General features: G+C 36.5%; 1 non-coding gene across 1 annotated transcript; it reads left to right on the top strand.

The window, feature by feature from the left end:
• The first annotated feature begins 5,241 nt into the window (after positions 1-5,241).
• On the top strand, positions 5,242-5,346 carry LOC132002306 (U6 spliceosomal RNA). The gene has a single exon (XR_009399808.1). It is a non-coding gene; the product is annotated as a U6 spliceosomal RNA (small nuclear RNA).
• Positions 5,347-7,596: the final 2,250 nt, after the last annotated feature.

Genomic DNA, 7,596 nt, shown 5'->3' with positions numbered 1-7,596 from the left:
GACATTCACTGTCTTCTAACTAGCCTACTGATAGTTCACAGGACAGTTGAGCTCCTTCCTGTCTCAAGGATCTCAGGCATAGTTTCCTATGACTGGAATAATATCCATTTGCCAAATCCCTCCAATTCTTTGGGACCGTGCTAGCACCATGTGGAAAGGATTTTCCTACAACCCTACATAAGGTGAGACCTCCTCCTTTATTCCCTATTTTAGCACCCTTCTTATCTTCACAGTATTTCATACAACCTCTCATTTTCTTATATTGTGGTCTCTTGTATACTTCTGATCTTCCCACTTGAATGTAAGTTCCGTAAGAGCAAGGCCATCTATCTTATAGTCTGTTAAATACACTCTGCCTGGTACACACTAAGTTCTAGGTGATTTATTTGTTAAACAAATGAATAAATAAATGAAGAATAAATTGTTTATGAACTATATTACTTGTTAATTCATCTTTCTAATTTTAAAGTGAAATAATATGTCTTATTTCATTGCAGAAATATATTCTTATGTTTAATTATCTTTCATCTAAAGACTTCATTACAGTTGTACTCATTTTTTCTTTTTTTCTCTTTCCTTTCTCCCTTCCTCCTTCTTTTGTTCTTTCTCTCTTTCTTTTTTCTTTTCTTTCTTTCTTTTTTTTTTTGTTTTTGTTTTTGTTTTATTCCAATAGATCTACCTGCACAGCACCACCAAGGTTCGTTGACTTGGTTTCCTCTCTTGTAATTTATTGTATCAACTTAAACTGATTGTGTTGGTTTCTTGGCTGGTCATGTTTGAATTGGCTAATGGTTTGATGTCTCTCAAGGAATGATGGACAGGAAGTCGGTGAAAATAAGGAAGTAAATTGTTTTTCAGTGAGTCAAATGAGCTGTAAATCAAATGAATTGTAAATCAGGAACTCTTTTAATAAAGTCATGAGTAGTGAAACTGCCATGTTTTTCAGGTACAAATGCAGAGAGGCTGTTCTCATCCCAGCACTGCAGAAGATACTAGTGCTGTCTCTACTGAAAGAAATAATAATATCAGTCTTTCCTAAAATGGGGCATTGTACATTGACCAGAATATCTCACTCCCTGTGCTGAGAGGATTCTCCTAGGATATCATTTTTTGTCACCCTCACTGGCTTCCTCCTAGACTTGAAAATAGAAGTATAGCATATTTCCAAGTCTCCTGGTTCTTAATGTTTTCTACCACCTTCTGTTTAAACAGTTATATACCATTAATGTACCTACTAAATTAGGTCTGGATATGAAGATGTATCAGGACTTCCTCCATTTCCAGCTATGATAATCTCAATGGGAAATTAGGAGAGAGATGAAGGGTAAGAACAGGTTTTTAAGCCCCTATATCCCACCTATGTTTTATTTTGAAAACCTAGATTGAATCAAAAGAATTAAATGTCCCTCTATGTCCCTACAACATAAAACTTGACTCAGGTATGAAATGAAATTGGGTTTGAAATGAGGGCAAGTGTAGTTGAGAAAGGGTATCATGAAGAATTAGCTAGAAAATTCCATGACTTTCCAAGTGTTTTTGACAGTGACAAAAAATTTCGATTTCTGTCAATTAATTAAAATCCAACAACATTTAAAATCTTAAAATTTGTTGCAATACAGCGTATAATGCATTATAATGTATAATTTATATGGTATATATATTATATAAAATGTCAGGATCAAACACCTTGGTATTAACTAGATTCTATTGACTGGTGGATTGCCTTAGATGTTCACCTTGAACAGATATTATCAGTAAAAATATGTTGGGGAAGTTATAGAGAACTCTCCAATTGTGATTTAATCTGGACCTCAAAGAATAAATTTGATGTTTATCTTGAAGTTTGTTAAATAACAAGAGGTATCAAAAACTAGACCATAAGACAATTTATACATAAACAATGTGATTAAAGAAGCTAGCACAATTCAACTAATAGTATATTCCTCTGACATTTTTTGAAGTTACTTCCTGCTTGTTGACTCTAATTCCAATACTTAGCACAAAGCATGAGACACAGAAAACACTCAATGAGTAAAATGATTGACCTATGTTCTAGAATGGAAAATTTAGTCTATAGGTTAATCATTTTGGATTCTATTCTTCATTACAAGATGTAGCAGTCAGGAACAAAATTATACTTCCGTTCAAAAATAGTATTGATTTTATAAAAGTAAATAAAATATATAAAAAATAATTACTGGGAGGAGCAACAAAAAATAGGGATTTTTCAGAAAGTCAAAAATCAAAGTAGAAATCCAAAGAGTAAGAAAGAACCAGAAACAATAAAACTCTGAAGAAAAATGTATGTTATAAAAAGTAAATTGTAAGCAATAAGAATACTAGTGTGTTCCCTCTTCTATATAAAATGTTTACCTTTGAAGTTATTCTTACTTAATAAAACTAATCAAAGGAATATGTTCAGGTGGTATAACTTGATAAGAGTTCCCACAGTTTGAGAGGTCATTGTTTTAAGGCCATCAGTCTTTCATTTTTCTCTCATTGTCAAACTAATCCAGAAATAATAATTTAAGAGAAGAATAAAAATGAGTGGGCATGTCTGGACAGAAGCTTTTACTTTTTCTGAGTCTTGATTACTACTAGAACAAGTTCTTTTTAAATATACTTCTTGAAAATAATTTTTTTTAAAAGGCAGTCTATGGGAATATCGGTAAGTTTTTCCTTTCAGTGTACTGATAACTGGCTTTATTGACACTTGAATTTGGTAACACAGCCCACCAATAAATCTTGATGAAGGGGTACAGACTACATGGGTGGCAAAGGATGACACATTTACCCTTAGTTTGTTTCTGTTTAGAGAGGATGATTTTTGTTGGCTGAATTTCTGCTGAGTAGAGTAATTTCTAGACTAAAATGCAATGCTTGAGAAGTAATCCTAACATTTGGAAAGGGCTCAAGAGCTGGTACATTATCTTAAATGTTATTTTGATGGCATAATGGTATTTAGATGATGTGAAAATGCCTCCTCCTGCATCCTTTGTGGGAAGGCACTGTGGGAATGTGCATTTGGAATCATCCCATGACCTTTTACATGTTTATAGTGATAGCTGCTTTAGGACAAGGAGAATCTGAAGTTTATGGGCTATTATAATTAATCTGATAAGATACAAAACCTTCTGCTTATAAATGAAAATGATCAAATATGTCTGAGACATGGAGGCTAAACCAGAGAATTCCAGAACAGAAGAATTAATGAACTAAGATGCCAGGTATTGGCATATATGGGGTTGGAAACATTTAACTTTTGCCAGGGCAAAGGAACAAAAATATCGTTTCTTATGGTGTTATTAGGGAAAGATGGCTGGATATGAAAAGAAATCTAAATGACAATAATAATAACTAAGGTATATTGAGCACTTACTAACATGTCCAGCCAGCACTGTGTAGTCAGTACTCTATAAGCAATAGGTGATTGCATTTTTTAAAATCCTAGTAAGGCAGAAACTGCCTTATCCCAATTTTAAAGATGGGAAAACTGAAATTCAGAGGTTTAATGACTTACTCAAGATGACAAAGATATAGACGTAATGCAGCTTTAAGTTTTAACCCATGAGTCTCTGACTCCAACATGCTTATTCTCTATCGTCTCAATAATATGCATTGATTAATCTGTATAAGATCCAAACATTTGTCTGTTCTTCTAAATAGAATTGTCTTCTGATGTCTACAAAGAGCAGCACTTTTGAATCTAGAACAAAAAGCTGCCTTTTCATTTTGGCTTAACTATGGGCTGTAAAATTTTAATTACCTTTTGTTTAGAAAGTGCTATAGAACCTGAACTTGTAATCAGTGCTGGAAGTAGGCACACCAAGGGGTTGTTGATTTCCCCAGTGAATTTGAGTATCATTTATGGAAATGTAATTACAGTGGAATCCTGTTATAACGATCAATTTGGGCAACCCCCATTTGATCATTACATCCAAATGATCACCACACATAGACCATAAAACAGCGAGCCTCTCAAACCAGACAGGCTCAACAGTAAAATATCCATCTTGCAAAAACAGTATTATTACCACTAAGTACTTCAGAACCAGCACAGGTCAGTCAAATTATAGGCTGTAATTAGCCCTTCTAAAGGCTGTAACATTCTTTAGCTAAATCATAACGGCTTCTATGAAAGGTTTGAAATTCAACTAAGTCAACAAGTATTTATTATGTACCTGCTGTGTACTCCGACGGGGGTCAGGCACTGAGGAGAATGTAAAATAAATAGGAATTTCTTTTGGAAGCTCACTATCCATTTCAGGAAACAAGTTGCATAAACTCCTTGAACAATCTTTTTTAAAATGAATGGGTACTCACAAACCGCCATATAGTACGATCAGTTAGTTTCACAGGTGAAAACTTTGGCACCAGTAGAAAATAGTTTGGAGAATAATCTTTTGTCACAAAAATGATTGCAAAAAGAAATGGTACAGGCAATGGAAATAAGTAGTTCCTTCCCACAAAGCCAGCACCTTAAATAAAAGACAGCAAAGGGGAATCATCTCACATTCCAATTTCAATGAAGTGTTACTTAAATCAGGGAGAGCAATGAGATTTTCTCTCTCCTATCAGTATCTGCTAATGGCTAACTACATTGTTGGGCCAAGAAGGATCTTGAGGCCAAATTGAGATTCACAGAAGGTATAATATTAAGGGTAATTCCTGGCATGGGGATTACAGGTGGAAGCCACAGGTGAAATACTGAACGTTGTCCTTTCTTGGAATTGTTTAATTTCAAGATCTCTGAATTGACATGTCTAGTATCTAACGACTTTCTTAGAATCATAGCACAGAAGACACTTTACTGTGCATTGCACATAGTGGACTGTTCTCTTTGTTCTCTTACTTGCCTTTTTAATTTTTCCTTCCCTTTTACTTCCCTGTTCACTCACACTCTGCTGTAAACATAAGCAGAACTCAAGTTGCTACTTTGTCCACATCAATAATCCCCAACTGACCACTCTTATTTTTGCACTCAACCCAGATACTGTAATCAACTACTTTAACATTCCTCTAACATTTTTTTTAATTTTTTATTTTTTATAAACATATATTTTTATCCCCAGGGGTACAGGTCTGTGAATCACCAGGTTTACACACTTCACAGCACTCACCAAAGCACATACCCTCCCCAATGTCCATAACCCCACCCCCTTCTCCCACCCCACCCCCCAGCAACCCTCAGTTTGTTTTGTGAGATTAAGAGTCATTTATGGTTTGTCTCCCTCCCAATCCGCTCGCTTCGGCAGCACATATACTAAAATTGGAACAATACAGAGAAGATTAGCATGGCCCCTGCGCAAGGATGACACGCAAATTCGTGAAGCGTTCCTCTAACATTTTATGTGCCAAGTCCTTGGTATTCAACATTTTTTTTTTTTCATATCCTGTTCCTCAAGCCAGTGCATCTATAGAGCCTAGCAGAACACCTCACCACTCTTAGGCAGATACTTTCTCTCTCTTCTGACTCCTAAGAAGCCACAGTGTGTGCGAGAAGTAGTATCTACTTACACTGCTGTCTGTCCCTGTAACTACATGTTTCTAAACACCTGTCTATTCCTTAGGGTAGAAAGCAGTTTCCTTGTACTTTGATTGCTTCCAATACCCTCTTTATTTCCCTTTCTTCCCCAGAGAGAATCCACTACAGAATATTCCCTGATGATTCTCCAATGTATTAGATTCCTGAACTTTACTCCCAATTCACATATGTTGTATTTTAGCACAGAAGGTATATTCTGTGACGCTCCTCCTAACCTCTCAATCTTCTGTGTAACCGTGATATCTTGAAATGTGCTAAAACGGTGTCAGGACAGAATATTATGATGATATCTTTTCAAGTCTCTCTCTCACGTAACTCTGGGCTATGTCTTTTCATTTTGGGGCCCTTATCATCTGGCAGATTTCCAGATAGCTAGTAATTTTCTCAAGGTACTTTTTTCAAGCTGTCTGGTCATTTTAAGAAGGAAGCCATAACCAGACTTCATGCTCATCGTTGTTTTTGTTTTTTACCACCTATCTTAGAGAAAAGAAATATGGCACCCACACAACAATATTCTGGACTAAACTAACAGTTTGTTGAGAATGCTTACCTTATGGAGCTGACCACTGATATTTGACATACCCGCCAATTATCCCCATTACTTTAGCAATCAGTGATAGAGTCCCCATAACTCTCTGGTAAGAATAAAATCACACATGAGAACTATAATTACTTACTGAGCCACAACAGTACAGGGGCAGTGGCTATATTTACCTAGCAGTTCTCATGATTATTAAGGTCCTAGCGTTTTCAGCATTTAGGGGCTGTTCTACTCAGACCTACTCAACTCAGCAGGATAAAACTCATACAGTCGCTTATAGTCTGTGTTTGCTCTGAGGTTGGAGTAAGTAGTAAGGCAGGATTCAAAATGAAGAAATAACTTGTTAAAATTCAGAAAAAGAGAAACAGTCATTTTAAAAAAATACTGAAAAAGAGATCAGTAAATTTCAAACAGGCAAGAGAACAGAGGCGGCTAAGATTGCAAAAGTGAAAATAAATGTGTATCATCTTGGCAGGCCTACAGGTTGGAAGGGATAACCCAGATCCCCTGCACCGAAGCTAGCATTTTAAGAAGTGCATTTTGTAATTGCATTTCTTCTCCTAGAAGCCCTAAGACAGGGGCGGCGGGCAGGGTGACAGGGGAGAGACAGATTGGGATCTACTGAAACTAGGACTTCCTCCAATGGTAATAGTAACTATGGTAAAACCACCACATCCCATTTTTGCTTATGACTTTTCCCATATATCCTTTTCAGAAACACAGACAGTTTTTTTTTTTTTTTTTCCATTTTCCCAGATCCTGGAATGCAAATTACTCCTTTTACTCATTTTTTCTGATTTTTCTATTACAGTGGTTAGACCTAAGGGTGTGGGCTGCAAACTGCTTGGATGGTAACTGTAGTCTTAAACAATTAGAAGAAGAACAAGGTTGTGGGAAGATTTAGCAAAGGTTAGCTTTGAGCTCAACCTCAAAAGGACAAGAGAAGGACCCTTGACTGCGTCCCCATCATCTAACCGATCACTGAGGTAAGACAGCAGGCTTAGGACAGACACCCAGGCAGGGCATTTGGTTCAAGTGTTCTGTCGATTGTACTTCTTAACATCCTAAAAACGGCAGTTAGAAATTGTTTTCTCTATTGAGCACCTGGAAGGCACATGACCCTAACGCAACTCCCAGCTTCAGTTATTAGTGAGCAAACTTGCAGGATTAAGTAGGCCTAGAAAAGGAACCACAGACCAGGTCAGATTCCTTGAAGATCAAAACAGTCAACTGGCAAGAACAGTTTATTTTAGGGGAATAAGCAGGAAAAGAAGACAGAGGCGATAGAGGGATTTCTTGAGCACAAATTTTTCTATCCACTGTAGGTTGCCTGCCTATCATATACAGAAAGAAGAAGTTTGAAGGAGATACTTCAAATGGGAATTATAGCTCTGCCATGGGACCTTGGCCAATTTTTGAATTTCTGAATGATAAAAATGGGTCAAATAGTGCTTTCATATCAGAGTTGTGAGGACTCAATAAAACAGCGTTCTGCAAAATGCCCGGTACA

This window comes from Mustela nigripes, chromosome 14 (genome assembly GCF_022355385.1).
Source record: "Mustela nigripes isolate SB6536 chromosome 14, MUSNIG.SB6536, whole genome shotgun sequence".
NCBI lineage: Eukaryota > Metazoa > Chordata > Mammalia > Carnivora > Mustelidae > Mustela > Mustela nigripes.
Note: the sequence above shows the minus strand (reverse complement) of the source record. Positions and strands in the feature narration are given on the sequence as shown.